The 17,719-nt window shown below is 36.1% G+C and overlaps 1 long non-coding RNA gene across 2 annotated transcripts in view; it reads left to right on the forward strand.

The window, feature by feature from the left end:
- Positions 1-17,719, forward strand: part of LOC109547828 (uncharacterized) — a 54,890-nt gene that overhangs the window by 9,239 nt on the left and 27,932 nt on the right. For both annotated transcript variants that reach the window (XR_012331572.1, XR_012331571.1), the window contains exon 3: positions 4,142-4,264. This is a non-coding gene — a long non-coding RNA (uncharacterized lncRNA). The remainder of the gene's footprint in view (positions 1-4,141; positions 4,265-17,719) is intronic.

Here is a 17,719-nt window from a genome sequence, read left to right on the forward strand (position 1 = left end):
ATCTGGCATACATCAGGAAGTCAATATTTGGACTCATTTAGGAATTTCTCATTTTAAAAATTATTTAGGATTATTAAAAATGGGAGACTGGGGCTTCCCTGGTGGCACAGTGGTTGAGAGTCCGTCTGCCGATACAGAGGACACGGGTTCGTGCCCCAGTCCGGGAGGATCCCACATGCCGCAGAGAGGCTGGGCCCATGAGCCACGGCCACTGAGCCTGTGCGTCTGGAGCCTGTGCTCCGCAACGGGAGACGCCACAACAGTGAGAGGCCCGCGTACCGCAAAAGAAAAAAAAAAAAAAAAATGGGAGACTGGTATAAAAGGGATGGTGATTATATTTTGTAATCTAGTGTCTACCTCAGCCACCATATGTTTAGGCCATTCTGTTATAGCAAATTTTATATTCTTTCCACTTTTACCTCTAATATTATAATGTTAGGGAGCTTTATGTTGCTGATTCTTGAAGGTATTTTATTTTGGTTTATGAGTTGGTTTCTTCCTCTTTTAGTGTCTTTAAAGATACATCTATATATGTATATGTATGTGTATCTATATAAAACATTCTAATTGTATAAAATCAATACAATGACTATAATTTTATACAGATATATTTGTATATATAGTCATATATACATTCATATAATACACATATATATATAACTACGTCTTCTTTATATAAGTACAACCATTATGTGATTTTATATAATTTGAATGTCAGATCCTTATCCTTTTCAGCACTTTTTTTTTTTTTTTGCGGTACGCGGGCCTCTCACTGTTGTGGCCTCTCCCGTTGCTGAGCACGGGCTCGGAACGCGCAGGCTCAGCGGCCATGGCTCACGGGCCCAGCCGCTCCGCGGCATGTGGGATCTTCCTGGACCGGGGCACGAACCCGTGTCCCCTGCATCAGCAGGCGGACTCTCAACCACTGCGCCACCAGGGAAGCCCAGCACTATTTTTTATCATGGTATGACCTGGACAAGTTTAAACATTTTACTACCACAAACTACTATTTAGGGATCTTCTTCAATGAGAAAAAGATTACTTTGCTATGAATAATTATTCTCATGAAAAACATTTTGGGTTTTTGTGATGCAGATGAGTAATGCTATAAATATAATTTAGAAAGTTTGAAAATTGATTATAACATTCACAAGTTTTCTTCCTAATTAATCAAATTACAAAAGTATGCTGTGGTTTCCACTATATTAAAATGAGTTGTCATATTTGGAATATCCATTTATACTCCGTGTTTCTAAATGTCTGAAATATAGATTGCCATAAATAATGTTCATTATTTATTCTGTGGAAGTATGATACCTACTTCCTCCCACAATTCTTGTTTATTTCCCACAAAGTAAATCTTCCAGATTGTATTTTATCTTGATCTTACCAAGATACAGAAAAAAAAAAGGTTAAGCTTTTAGTTAAACCTTGCTGATTGGTTAAGAAAAGGACGGTTGCCATCGGCAGCCTTTCCAGACACTGGACCGTGGCTCCAGACAGTCAGCTGGTACTACTGCTTTGTCTCAACTATAAATCAGTCTTGTAATGGCCAAGGCTGACACGCTGACATTTTCAAGAAGAGTAGAAGACCTGATTTGAATGGAAATCAATTTTATTTCACAAATCTTTGGTTGCTACTCCGAGCCTTTTCTTCTTGTGTCTTCTTGAGACTTATTTGGGATTTTTTCATGATCATCAGAGGATTGAGTTGTTATATATGTTTTAGCTGTAAAAACCATATTCCTACTTCCTTATTCAATCTCAAGATGAAAACTTGATTTTTTAAATTTTATATAAGAAAAAACATCACCGATAAGCCAGATTTTATTTTAACCACGATGTATTGATAGTTTAAAAATGTGGCAGTAACAGCAATTGCCATTAGTTTTGCAGAAATTTTGTAAAGTGTTCTGTGATTTAAAAATATAAGCTGTGTCCCCTGCATTGGCAGGCAGATACTTAACCATTGTGCCACCAGGGTTTGAGCCCTGGTCCTGGAAGATCCCACATGCCACGGAGCAACTAAGAAATTGTGCCACAGATACTGAGCCTGCGCTCTAGGGCCTGCAAGCCACAAGTACTGAGTCTGTGTGCCACAACTACTGAAGCCCTCGCGCCTAGAGCCCGTGCTCCACAACAAGAGAACCACTACAATAAGAAGCCCACGAACGGCAACCAAGAATAGCCCCTGCTCACCACAACTAGAGTAATCCCATGCTCAGCAACAAAGACCCAACGCAGACAAAAATAAATTAATTAATTAATTTAAGAAAATACAAGCTGTGTACACACATACCCAGATTAACCTTTGATTAATAATACATAATGTCATTTATGGAGTGATTTTGAACTTCAATTATAAGAGGGTCTCAAGCCTAGAATCCTCTGAAAAGTATTTGATTTATACTTTTATGTTCTTGCACATAAAATGTAGGTTTAAGGATTATAAAGTCAGTGAGGAATAGCATGCATTTAATTGTATTACATGGGTCAAGCATTAAATTCTGCCTCAATATTTTTGACCAAGTGGCATAGAAAAAGTTCCACATTTGACTAGTGTGAAAAGTAGTTCTATACAGATCTTTTAGGAACTTGGCATTGAATGTTAAAAAAATTCTTAAAAATTAATTATGCTGTTATGTCTTCCACCTTTAGGAGAACACTGCAATTTCTTTAAAACCACAGAAGGAGAGAAACTTGTACTTCCTTAGTACTTTTGCTTGCTCCTTCAACAAGGTTGATTTAAACTCAATGAAACTTTAGATCTTTTAAACACAATTATTAATTGAGAATCTGAGCATCACCCCTCTCTCTTGTCAAGTATAGAAAAATTACCACAATGCCTGGCAGTGATTTCTCTTTATCATCTTCATTATTAGTCGTCAATTTTGTCCCAAATCTCACTCCTAAACAAGAATATTCTTTGATTGCTAAATTCATTATTTTGTGATGCCCCATGAACAAGTACAGTTGTAGACAGTTGAGGAGACTTTCAACCCTTAAATCTTTTTATCCACCCTTCTACTCATCCATCCATTCATTCATAATCTATACAAAACAAGACCCTATGCTAAGTATGTGTAAAATACAAAATGAGATTAGAATTCCTTCTTCACAAGATATTATGTTCTTATGAGAAAATAAGAAAAACTAAAAAAAAAAAAAGTCATCAACTCGGAATGTGACAGATCCAGAAGGAATATATAATGTTTTGGGTTTGGAGAGGAAGTATTTACGTTGGTTGTTGAGAATCAAGGAAGATTCCCTAGAGGAGGCTGCGTTTAGCTAGTCTGTGACAGATAGGATTTCTGGAGGGAATAATGGCTGGATTTCGGGAAGAATATGCAGCATGTGCAAATGTGTAGATGCAAGAAAGATGGGCTGTGGTTGGCATTCAATTTTGTTGGAAGATTTGGTGCATTTTTATAAAATGGCTATTGAAGTGTAAGCTGAAGTCAGTTTAAGGAGGCCCTATAATGGTCACACGGGCTCTTCTGGTAATTGTGTAGTTTTACAGTGTGGCAGGCACTGAGAATCCTTTAAAGATTTGGGGGATGATGCAAGATTAATCCAAAGTCAGTGTAACTTAAGACCTCAACCCAGGGGACATAACAGATCTACTCAGAAAGACTTATGAAGATACACCATTCTTCCTACCCTGTACTTTCTGACTCAGTATGTTAGAAGTCGAGCCCATGCAGTTGCATTTTGTAAAAGCTCCTAGATGATTAACACCCCAATTGATAAAGAGTTGAGTAGAGAATGTTAAACTATGAAGAATCAGGGATAATTAGACATAGAAAGAAACAAAAAAGGAGATCTAAACCAAGGATTCCTAATCTGAGGTCTACCATGTTCCCATGAGATTATAAGATTATATGAAATATTTTGAATGGATATTCATTTTTGGGGGGAAAACAATCCTAGTGTTTATAAGACTCTAAATGGAGACTAAAATCACTCCAAAATTAAGAACCATTAGTAATACTTAGTGTGAAAAGGAGAAGGTAAATATGAGAAATCATGACTATATAATTAAGACAATTTCATAACCTAATATATTGCATGGGGATAAAAATTATGGCAGGTAAGAAAGGAGTAGAAAGTGACAATAAATTTTTCCTCTTTTTGACACTAGAAGAATGAGAATGATGATAATCCTTCTGTGAACCAGCATCAGATCCCCCCTGGCTCCTATTTCAGTTAGTAGAACTTTGATACCATGCATGTTGGATTCATGGTGTGAATGTGACTCCCAAAGGTAAGATGTCAAACAAGTAATGAAAATTTTGGAGGTGATTACACAGCTTTGAAAATCATTTTTATGGAAAGCTGGTCAGCAATCTAGGTTTCTTCTATCCTGTTTCTCTCTTTGACTGACTCATTTCTCAGGTAATCTCAAAATGACCATTGAAGCTACACCATGTTGTTTTTTGGTCAGTAGGAGTAAGAAGAGAAAAATAAGGACACTACACTTTCTTTTAAAGAAAATTTCTGGAATTCTTATACATACCTTTCCCCATGCCCTTAGATCTCAGTCAGCAGGTACACAAAGCTTTTGGGAAATGGTTGCATGGAAATGTAGACTTTCTTCTGAGTAGTCATTCATCCAGCTAAAAATTAGAGGAAAGAGAGGAGAATAGATATTGCAGAAAGCTAGCAATCTCTGTCATAGTATCTCACTAATAATTTTTAAGCATTCAGTAAATAATGAACAAAACCATAATATAGAGACGTTTTATCTCAACCTTCAGCCTAAATAAATATGTTGATTAGCAATAGGTAGAAATTTCTTTGTAACGTATTTATGAAAACATATCTCATTTCAAACTCCTGTTTTCCTCAAGTGCTTCATATCCTGAAAAATCCTGGAATTCTTCTGTATGCAACTGGAAAGATAGCATTACTGATTAAAAATAGAGTAACTACAAATGGAGTAACCTACCTATCCAATGTTATTAAACTTACTAGTCTCAATCCATCTTAAGCTAATTCAAGATATTTTCACATTAGTCCAAAGACAACTAGCTTATTTACAAAATAAATTAAACTTTTCCTACACAATAACAAGTGTTCATTTTGTAAAATTAGAAATTCCAGACAGATAGAAAAAATATACATATATGTATGTATGTATGTATACATATATATATTAATCTCATCACTCAGAAAATAACTCCTGTTATCATATAGTATATAATCATACTTCTCTCTCTCCCTCTTTGTCTCTCTCTCTCTCTCTCATTCACACACACACATACACTGAATATCTTCATAAATATTTGTAACTTGCATTTTAATTGTTAAATACCAAATGAACACTTCCCCACATATTATCATTTTAGCATATGCTCATTATGTTATTGTTTGAGTATAATACAGTTTGTTTAACTTGTGCATTCATAGGTGTAAACTGAGTTTCTTTCCATCCTTTTTTTCCTAATATAAATAGTATTCTGATGATAAATACACATTTATATAATTATTCCATTGATATATTAATTGGGACAGATGATAATGGCCTGAATGAAGGTGGTGGCAGTGGAAGAGAAGAGACAAGGAGGGAACAGAGAAGTGTTTAGAAGATAGAATTGGCAGAACCAAGTGATTAACTGCACGTGGAATGATTTCTGGAAATGTTTAACCAAAGCTATTACTTTCCCAATTTATGTTTGTTGCTTTATTTTTCTGTACTTATTTGATCAATGACATATACTTCTTTAGTGGAAGGGCAAACACAGTCAAGAACAGAGTCAACAGAAGATTTAAAGTGCTTAGTAGATTATTTTTTAAACTTTAAAGCAAGTACAATAAGCTCAAAATGAACTGTTCTGATTTGGAAGAGCTAGGCTCTGGAGAGGGAAATGGTTTTATTTTTCATTCTTAAAGGGGTTGGTTAGAAGTATTAACCTGATGCTAGAGATCTGGATCATAGAATTTATAAAAGTTAACCCTACACGAGAGAAGGGTTCAGGATATGAGTTAGAAGTAGTTGGAAGTGGGTAACAGATTCCTGTTGGATGAGTATAAAGACATAAGGGCCAGAGGGGTTATGAGCCCTGACACCTGGAACCCTCCTGGGGACGGGGGGCAGCTTTGTAGATGCTTCTAAGAATGGCAGCAGGGGAGAACTAAAGGGAGTCTGAACTAGCATCCTAGCCCTCTCACCCTAAACCCATCACCTTCTCCCAAGAAAGCCCTTCAGCAGGGCACAGGAGAGATCTGGAGAAGCTTCCTTGTCTTCAAGAGGCATCAGGGAGATAGCTGAAAACAGATGGAGGATGCTGTGGAGTTTCAGAAGATCCACAACAACAGCTAGAACCAAGGAAAGAGGTTTAATCAGCAAGCTGGGCTCGCTGAGAGCAGCATTATATAAATAGTTTCACTGCTGAGGGAAGAATTTCATGAATTTTTCAAGGGTGAAAGACCAACACCCAAAAAAGACATATTAGCAGAGGTTAGTGAGGACCAGAAAACAGAGGGTAGCCTTAGTGGGGAGAAAGTAGAAATCAGAGATGTGAAATGCCGACTTTATTACATACAAAATTCTCATATATTCTAGAATATTCTAGTCCATTTTAAAATGGTAGATTCAATAGTGATAACTATATTTCTAGATTTTCTTTTCCATTCCCTTTCTAGTGAGTGAATTAATAACCTTTGGAAATTGGAACCTTTTTCATGTAGTTTATCCAAGGTTTAGCTAGGATGTAGTCTTTTTCAAGTTTCTTTCACGACTTTGTTTTTTCTTATTTTGTCTCGGTCCTTGTCAGATAGGCTCGTTCATTTATTCAATCAATCAACAAACACGCTGAGTACCTTCCATATGGCAAGCAGATTATTCTAATCTGTAAATTTAGTTTTAAAATGTAAACTTAGTTTCAGCTACAGTTTATTTTATTGTATTTGTTTAGTGTTAATTGAACATACCCATTCCTTTGTACTGGGTGGAGCATGTGCTTCACAAAATTCTTGCCTGTGGGTGGACAGTAGGATTACAGTTAGAAAGAAACAAAAGCGCGCAAAAGCACACTTACCCACAAAAATATAGGGAATGTTGATGATGCTAAAGGAAATATGCCATGGAATAGTTGAGAATGTGCTATGCAAAATCATGGCACATCTCTTCAAAATCATTGGCTAAGAGAACATCATGAGAAAAACAGTATTATTTCTTTGTTAGTCCTTCCAATATCCTCCCTGGCAATTCAGGTGGAACAGAATCCAGTGAAATCTGGTGCTTTGCGTCATTATTAAGCTCATATCTTCAAGCTAATCATGTGTGATAAGGTTAAAATGTAAAAGCATTTGAATCAATAGCTCTTTCAGATGTTTTCTGATAAAATTGCTTCATTTTCTTTTCCAACTAATTAATTCATGTAGGTGGAAAAATTAAGAGAAAAACTTATTCATATTATGAGTAACAGGATCCAAATCGTTTATTGGACTGTATTGTTGGCATCTTGGCAACCCATAAAAAACTCTTTAATAATCAGGTCTCAGAAACATCTGTCTTAGAAAGGGGTATACACTCTGGCTTCTATTTACTTGAAAAGGAATTAACCTAGGGTCAGGAGCAGAGGTTAGGTTACTTCTACCTGGAAGTTAATCAGAAAATTCATTTTGCCCTTTGATGTTGCTTGTCTGCACACTTCAACCCCACTACTACCACCTTTATCTTCTTAAAATCCTAAAGCTCCCTTTCATGCATTGTGGCAGTGTAAAGGAATTTAAAGTTATGGATTTCTATATTTATGTAATTATATACTGAAAATATAATAGGGTAGGGTAAAATGTTTTTAAAAGATGTGACACCTTAAAGGGAATTCACAGACATCATAGGTGACTCTAATATACTGGCAAATTTCAGCCTACGTTCTTAGTCATATTTCTGCTAGAAGAAACCTACTTTCCATTTTGTGTTTTCTGATTTGCATTACTGCAAAGTTATTCATGCATATGAAAAGGATATTGTTCATCTCCAGATCGCTTCCTCTCCATATTCCAAACCCAGTGTGTTTATGAGTTATACAAAAACACTGCTATATCTGTATATTTATGCATGTATATCTATTTGATTCAAATTTGGTATCACAACTGGATAGCAAGCCCAAGTGATAATATTATGTACTAGACGTGTCTTATTACATCATTAATGGCATATCAAAATTGTCAAATATGTTGAAATCCAATAATTGTAACTGACAAGCTTTAGCATGATTTGTCTCCATTGGGAAAGATTGAAAGAGAGAGAGAAAGGAATGTACTTCTGAATTCCTCCTCTAAGTGCGTATGACTATATGGTAAGCTCTTATTCTGCAAATATTTTTAGTGAGATGCTGTTTTCACTGTATTCATGGTAACTGGCCAGTGAACGTTCTGTGTGTGTAAACCTTATCATCTCCTAAATTCAGAAATCCAGTGCTGTTCCAGAAAGAACTACAAAGTTGAACTGGCAAGAAGAAAAATGACCAACCTGGCAGGGCTTATGTCCGTCTAATGTATGATTCTCCTTAACTCAGTATTCTAGGAAATTTTCACCTGACAGTCTAGAGTTCACAGAGAAAAAATATTTCTCTTCTACTCTCTAGTTCTACTTCTACCCCTTAGAAAAGCAAATAGTATTGCTTAATTCCAAAAAGTTTTCTCTCAAAAATATCTTGGCATTTGGCAATAAGAGAAAAAGAGGGTGATAATGAATTTCATGGACACAGAATCATTCATTACAATGATGAGTTATTCAAGAATCCCCACCCTTTGTGTTCTGCTTTATCTTTATTTGGGGATGGCATGGAGGAGGAGAAAAGGGAAGTTTATGTTTTCTCTTTAAAATTAATTTGCAGGTAGCCATTTACTAGTGGATTATTTTAAGCCTAGAGGATGTTATAGTTGCATTTTTCTTTTAAGTAATTGTGGCAGATATTCAAGTGAATAGACAATGGTAGGCATGTATAGAATAACCTGGTTTTCTAGACAGACCCACATGTCCGAGATCAAACGGCTACAGCACATTTAGGGTTACAGTCTCCTTCCCTTCCACCTCATTCTCAACGGCAGTGGAGCTTTTTCCAGCGTTGCCATGGTAACACTATATCTGGCTGCTAGCTCTGTCGTAAGTTATTGAACTGAGACTGGCTTTTGGTTTAGCAGATAATTAGGTTCTGTCTCACAGGTTCATTTTCCTGTGACTGGGACGTGAATATGACCTACAGCTGGCCTCAATTTCAGTGTCACAGACAAAACTTTAACCCTTCCGGAGCTCCCAAGGCAGTCTCCTAAGCCTTGCTTGTGAAGTGGAGGGAGTCCACTGCAGCCCACCTATACCTCAGAGAGGATTACCAAGCCCCATTTTATTTTTTATCTTCATCATAACACTAAGGAACATATGATCAAGATTGTACACCTAGAGCATTTTCAAAATTAAAAATATATCAACAATATGGTATATGTACTTATGTCTTTTACGTATAACATGTAGTATATAGAACTTTCCCATGTCATTATCATTTCCCTGCTTCTTTAATAATTTTTTAAGTTTCATTGAAGTGTCTTGTGTTGCAGTTTGAATCCCACAGTACTTAGATGTCAAAAACACCATTATCAGGAGTATTATCTTGGTACACTTATTCTCAGCTTCCAGAACCGTCTGCCAGTTGGTTCATGCCCCTCTCTCTCCTTTTTATAAACCCTAGATTTTTGCTGATGTTGAATGGTTCCTTTGGAATCACAAGCAGGTCCGTGCTACAGGGAACAACGCCATCACTGCTAAAATGCCCAAAATGTTCACTCAAGGCTTGACTCTTGCTGGTTTGGAAAATCAGCAAAGGTCTGCCCTTTGTTTAGGACAAAGAAAGAAACATAACTTTGAGGACAGATATTGAATTTACAAAACCCACAGCAACATGGAGACCTGTACGGTTAATATGAGAGAGTATGTCTTTCTATGTCAACGATAAAGACCTTCAAAGAAATCTGTTTGAAAAATTTACTGTATTTAATCAAAACCTTCCCATGGAAAGATAAGAAAGGAACAAGGGAGAGCTGAGATCACCATAATTAAAGCATGAATTAAAGAAATTCTATAGCTTAATTGTCTGGAGAATCACATAGCTATGTCAATAGATATAGGAAAGACTTGGAAGACTCAACAGTTGGACATTGAAACTAGGATGTGTGTGTGTGTGTGTGTGTGTGTGTGTGTGTGTGTGTGTGCACGTGTGCGTGTGTACCACATAGACTATATTGTTTTAATCCATTCCTTCCATTCTCAGACTCTAGATGAGAAGAGCATCTTGGATGGCAGCAGCCTCAGATGTCCTGAGTGAGAGCAGCCATGGGCCCGGCAGGGTCCCATGAATTCAGAGAACTTAGTGGAGGAGATGGAGGTCAGGGTGGTGGGGGGTTGGTGAGGGGAATTTGTATGAAGTAAGGGAAACAGCTGATATGTGAGAAACCCAGTTATTGGCAGCTATTTTCCACTAAACTGAGCTTCATTTAACTTTAAATCTCAAGTATATAGCACTTGTTTTCTTATTGATGATCAATGTGTTTGTTGAGTGAATGTATGAATTCCTCCCCACTCTCTATCCTATGCAGTGAGAATTAAATTAACACTCAGTTTTAAAGAGGACTTAGGAATTCTACATGCATTTTGAATCCAAAATCCTTTTAACTGTCTTCTCATGGTTTCTAGTAACCCCTACGCCCTACACATACAGGTCATCTCTTGCCTGCACGATTGCAATAGCTTTGTAACTGCTCTTCTTCCCTCTTATTACCTACTGTAGTCTCTACTATGCACAAAAGATAGGGTGTTCATTTAAAATGCATATCAGGGCTTCCCTGGTGGCGCAGTGGTTGAGAGTCCGCCTGCCGATGCAGGGGACACGGGTTTGTGCCCCGGTCCAGGACGATCCCACATGCCGCCGAGCGGCTCGGCCCGTGAGCCATGGCCGCTGAGCCTGCGCGTCCGGAGCCTGTGCTCCGCAACGGGAGAGGCCACAACAGTGAGAGGCCCGCGTACCGCAAAAAAAAAAAAGAACCTAGTAGGCTGGACCCTAGTAGGCTGGACCCTAGTAGATTTTAATAAATATTTGTTGAATGAATAAGTGAATGAATGATTGAATAAAGAGATTCAGGTAGAAGGTCTGGGTATCCCAACCTATGTGAGACCAGTAATGAGTGTTCCCAACACAATGGATGAGATCTCATCCTACATGATGAAATTGCTTGAGTAGATACAATAACATTGAGGGGCATAGCTTACATTTCTGCAACTCTCTTCATTAGATTGAGATAAAACAAGGAAATGAAGCTTATTTCTACCTCATCCTTGCATGCATTAAACTCAAAGCATCATCCATATACCAAACCCATTTCACTCATGGAAGACTTTCTCTGTGAAGGATAGTAGATAGTTTTGGCTCTGTGGACCATACAGTCTGTGTCACAACTTCTCAGCACTTCTGTTGAGGTGTGAAAGCAGCCACAGGCAACACATAAACAAATGGGTGTGGCTGCGTTCCAATAACATGTTACTTATTAGAACAGGGGATCAGCCACATTCAGTGCACAGACAGTAGTTTGCTGGCCCCTGATGTAAAGTCTTTCCCCAATTTCTCCTCCCACCAAGTTATTGAGAGAATGCCCAAAGGACCATGGCTCTCTCACCTGATCTTTCAAGAGATGAAACCACTTGGGGAATGGCTTCCCAGAGTTGGCAGAACACTACTGAAGCAGTTTTTTTTCCTCTCTCCTTCTTTGCTCAATATCAGTCATTTCCTAACTTTAAACAGTCACTGCAGTAGCAATAACAATGATAAATGGTAATGTAAATGGTAAATGTCTAACAGTTGTCTCTCTGGGGGAGAAAAAAAGATGTTTACTTATTTCTGTAGTGTAAATTCTCCCACCATGGCCATTTTAAACTACCAATATGATGTCACTTAACCTTGAATTTGGAAAAAGCTGCACATAATAGTCTCCTGAATCAGTATGAGCTGGCTCCAGTGCACAGCGGGATACATATTTAAAAGCTGCAGTAACTTTCCTCACCACCACTGCAAAATCTGTAGGACAGTGGTGGGCTTGATGGGTGCAAATGGCTGGATGATCTCTTGGAATGCCAATAAATAATGAAAAAGTATATAAATGTAATGCTGTATGTAAAGCCCTTAGATCGGTGTTTCGTTAAAATACATACTCAGTAAATGGTAGCTATTATCCTCTAGTTTAAGTTTTTATAAGCATTAAAATTAAATGTTTAGCTACAGACTCAATCCAATTTTAATGCCTTTGTGTTAATAAGGCCTCTTAACATGGAAACAACAAAGATAAAGGAATCTTATGTAGCTATTCATGATTCTGCCCAGCTCAAGGTTAAAATAGCAACAAAATACTCCAACCAGAATAAAAGAAGTCTCCACTTGACTGCAGATCTTCATAACACTTCACAAGGGTCAAGCTGTGTTATTTTCCTTCAGTGTTGAACAAAAAGCATCTTAGGAGCATAGTTCAATTATTGATTGTATAGTGGGTTCAATTTGACTGTAATTCTAACAAATATACTCCGATGAGTTCAAGACCAGGGCTGGGCCAACAAAAGCTAAAGTTTTCACTCAAGCTTTGAGGCAAATGCTCAGATTAAATTAGTAACATGGATGTCTTATAGTGTTGGGCTACTAACAATACTGCTCAGTACCAGTTAGACAATGCTAGTAGAATAACAGGCAAAATATTGACGACGGTTTGGATGATTAGACACCAAAATGGACATCAACCTAAAAGAAATTACTGAAAAAAAAATATAGACTCTGAAAGAGATGAATACACAGCTTAGGTTTAATCACTCAGTATTTAGGAGAAAAGGCTAATATATGCTGTTTTAAATACCATAGAAGTGCTTTTTCAATTATTTACCCTCTAGTATCCTTTGCTCATTCTCTTCAATCTATAAAGTTTTCTGTACTTGTATAAAAGATATGACTTAGTGTTTGGTCTGTGAAATAAGGTGAGAATGAGAGTATTCCTTTTAACCTTTTAGCTAATCTTAATCTTTTTCTCTGTGCTTCTATTAGCATGTAATTCAAATATATTGGTTTTGTGGTGGTTATCCTCCTCTAATTCTTGACGGCCCTTTGTTCTAGAAGACACAGTTTAACAATGGAATACCTCAAACCAAACCCTGGTCAGAAGCTCCCCAGTCCCCAAATATTACTGAATGAGTTGTATTTTCTGTTTCAGTGAACTCTTCCATATGTATTTTTTGCTACATTTTCTTTTGGTTTTCTGCTCATTCTAAAATTAATGAAAATATATTTTAGGTAATCAGCTTTCTTTTAAAAAGAACTTCTATTATGGAAAATTCCAAAGATATACAAATTAGAGAGAATAGCATAATGAACCTCTAAATGCTCATCCCCCATAGAGGTTCAACTATTCAATGATTTATTAGAGGGGAGGGGGAAAATTGACATCTTTTTTCCAGCTGCATTGAGATACATTTAACATGCAACATTATGTTGTATATGGTGAAATGATTATCACAATAAGGTTAGTTTAACACATCCATCACCTCACATAGTTACATAGTTACTGTTTTTTGTGGGAAGAACATTTAAGATCTACTCCCAGCAGATTTCAGGTGTTCGATATAGTGTTGTCAACTACAGTCACCATGCTGTACTTTACATCTCCAGAACTCATTCATCTTATAACTGACAATTTCTACCCTTTGATCATCATCACTCATTTCCCCAACTCCCCAGCTCCTGGCCACCATCAACCTACGATTTATTTCTATAGGTTCGTTTTTTATTTAGATTCCATATATAAGCGAGATCATATAGTATTTGTCTTTCTCTATCTGACTTACTTCATTTTGCACAATGCCCTCAAGGTTCACCCAGGTTGTCACAAATGACAGGATTCCTTATTTTTCATGGCTGAATAATATTCCACTATATTATATATACATATATATACACACACAAACATATACATACACACCACATGTCCTTTATCCATTTATCCATCAGTGGATACTTAGGTTGTTTCCATGTTTTGGCTATTTGTAAATAATGTTGCAATGAACATGGGGCTGCAGATATGTCTTTGAGATAATGATTTCACTTTCTTTGGATATACACCCAACTATTCAACTTTTATCAATGTATGGCCAATCTGGTTTCATCTGTACCCACCATTCACTCACTTCTAATTTCCTGGATTATTCTGAAACAAGCTCATCCATCATATAATATGCAGGCATTTATAAATATTTCAGTATGTGTCTCTGAAAGTAGAGCACTGCCTTTTTAAAAGCACAATATCACTATAACCCTACAAATATTTACAATAGTTCCCTAATATCATCAAATATCCCATAAGTGTACAAAGTTTCCTGATTGTCTCATTTTTTAAATGTTAGTTTGTTTGAATGAGGATGCAGACATGGGCTACACATGGCATTTTGTTGACATATGTCCAAAGTCCCTTTCAATATATAGGTTCCTCTTCTTTTAGTTCTTTGCAAGTTATTTGTTGATGAAACAGAATCAGTTACCCTTTAGTGTCTTTCTCATTCTGGATTTTGCTGATTTAATCCCTAAAGTGTCATTAGTCATGTTCCTTTCTAATGGTGTTTCCTGTAAACCAAGTGCTTCACTGAAATGCTACATTCAGATTCTTTTCCTTTTTTTAGTAAGATTTGTTTGCAAATGGTATTGTATACACCCCAACAGGAGGCACAGAGAAAACCTGTCTTTATTGTGACTAAGTGGGAGGGATTTTGTGATTTTCTAAGTATTAAATTATGGTTGCATCATCCAGGAATCAAATATTTCAAACTCATGTTAGAATTTAATATAACATTACTTTATGATATTTCAAAAAGAGCACCTTAATCTCCAGGGATTCCATCAACTGAGCAGGTTTGAGCACATTTACCTAGTGCATATCAAACTATGGATTATTCCACTTGTATGTCTGAAATTGGATTAAATTATGGAGAAATTCCAGGGAAAGTAGCCTTGAACAAACACAAGGTACATATGTAGACCTTCTCCAATATAAAATAATTCTAGTTCATTCTCAGAAAGGTATGAGGAATATTGCATTAGAACTAGACTTTTGTGGTAACCTTTAACTTTATAAGAATTTTAGAGAAGATCAGTATGGGCTAAATTACAGGGACAGTTCAAAGCATCAGAACTGTCTTGTGGTGGAGCACGTGAACCATTCTAGCCTGCTCCAAGAAGATGGTACAACTCTGTCACAATCCTGAGAAGTGCAGAGTTGAGATAAAAATGTGAAGACATTATATGAAATGTTAATTGTCATTTAAAAACAGAAGTATGTGTGTATTCTTGGGAATACAAATAAAAGAATGTGATTGTTTATGGACCTTCAGAAATGTATGGCTTTTTGAATAGCCACCTCTAGGGTTGTCTTTTTGATTCCTCTTATGAAAAAAAACTGGAAAATTAGATGGAGTTAATTTATAGTTAGCTCATTATTGACAGTGCTTTAATCTCATATCCCTTGCCAGATATAAAGAGGATATATCTTTCCTTTATATATTTATTGGGGATAAGTTATAGCTAGTTTTCCATTGGTATGGATGCTTTGAGTTCAAAGCTATGCTATCACATATAAAATACTCCAATTTTTCAATAATACATCACTAAAATTAGACCCATATTCTATTTTGAAACTGGGAGAAAATCTTACTTAGACTCTGAGAACTGGATTACATTAATGAATTTTCTTCAAGTTCTAAGGTTCCCTGAATCTATTTTAATTCCATGTCAAGAATTGGAGAGATTTTTCCAAGAAGTTATATAAATTTACAAAATGAAATATGGGAGTCTATGACCCACTTCTTAAACTTCTATTCTTCCTACTGCTTTTGCCCCCAAAGTAAGAAAAGAGACATATTGCTTTGTTATATCATTGTTAGCAATTTTTAAAAGAATTTTCTGTTTTAATTAAGATACTTAATCTAATATATAATTTTTAAATATTATTTCATATCATATCTTACTTGTCACAGTTAGGAACCTGGAGCAGGCTGAGCCTTTAGAACAAAATGATGATGTTATTGTGAAAATAGGCAAGGATAGCCCGAGGCAACCCCAAACTTATAGGGTCTACAGAGCAATAGCAATAAGATATTCTGAGCTACGTTGGACCAGGGAGTATTACACTTCTCGTATGGCAGGATTCTTATTATTTTATTTTATATTTCATAACATTATCAGGCCCATGAAATTAGCTCCCTTTAGTAAAGTGCTTTTGTGTTGCTTGTTCTGACAATGCTTTGTGCTGATCAGAATATTAACAGAAATGTGTGAAATGTAATATTCCTTATATCAAGGAACAAGTTAGTTTCTATTTGTTCAATAAAACCCATACTCTGTTTTACTCAAGAACCTAAAATTCAGTTGAGTGTAAAGAAATGGCAATTACTCATGAAACCTCAGGAGGCATTTTTCATGAGCGGTTGATGTGACATTTATTGGGATATTATAATGTGAAAAAATGTTTCATGAAATGCAAGTAAATATATTTTGCATTAAATTAAATTGTTGTTAAGTGTGTAGTTTATGTTCTTGTGTGACAGTTTTACATTTTGTTTATATTCACTTATGATTCATTTGAAAAAGCTTTTCTGGAGTTTGATTCATTTGCAACTGAATATCAGTTCTTATGGTACATCATTAAAATTCTGTATTGGTGATAGAAGTGTTTTTCAGAAAAAAGATAATTTCCATTAATATTTAAAAGTAAGTATTCCTTAATTTATCCTGATAATGACAGAAACTTATATGGGAAGATTGAGTCAGCACTTTATAAATTTAAATGTTCTATCCTAGGGCATTCTTTTTTTTCTAGTATTTTTAAGCAAAACAAAATTAACAGATTTTGTAAGAGCCAAATTGAGCAACTTGCCCTATTAAATATGTAATCTTGGTTCAATTAGTTGCTATTTTGAAGAACTATAGACCATAAAATGGCAGAATCTTAGAGTTTGAAGATATCTTAAAAATTATCCACCGTCCTCTGAGGCCAGAATCCCTTAATAATCCATCTGGCTTATAGCACTCTACACTGGGAATTAATATATTCAAAGGTAGAGAGTTTACTGCTTTCATAAGCAGTTAATGATATCTTTGGATAAGTCTAATTTTTAGAAAGTTCTTTCCGACATTGAGCCAAATATTTTCTAACAATATCAAATATGTCTACCTGACAATACTTTGAAAATTTAAGGTCATTTTCATGCCCCTCCTCTTCACAAATTTTTAATATGCTATAATCCATCTTCAAGGATCTCTGAAATTATTGTGTTATTGTTGTACATCTACACAGAGTAAAGGGTATGGTCTTCCAGACTGTTATGATCTTCCAGTCTGCCCAAGATTTTACAGCTTAACTACAAGGAGTTAGGGGCCAACTACAAAGTTAAAGGGAAGAATCCACACAAGACCACCCTTTCTTCTGAAAGTTCAGGTTTCTCAAACCTATGTTCAGTTTGATAATTCACTAGAGCAGCTCACAGAAATAAATTAAATCTACTCTACTTGCAGTTTCAGTTATTACAGGGACATGGTACTGATAATCAGCCAAAAGGAGAGCACACGCGGAGACTAGGAGGGTTCCACGTGGAAGCTTCCATTGTCCTTAGAATGTGTTTCCCTTCTAAGTAATGATGTGT

The sequence above is a fragment of the Tursiops truncatus genome, chromosome 4 (assembly GCF_011762595.2).
Source record: "Tursiops truncatus isolate mTurTru1 chromosome 4, mTurTru1.mat.Y, whole genome shotgun sequence".
NCBI classification, from domain to species: Eukaryota; Metazoa; Chordata; class Mammalia; order Artiodactyla; family Delphinidae; genus Tursiops; species Tursiops truncatus.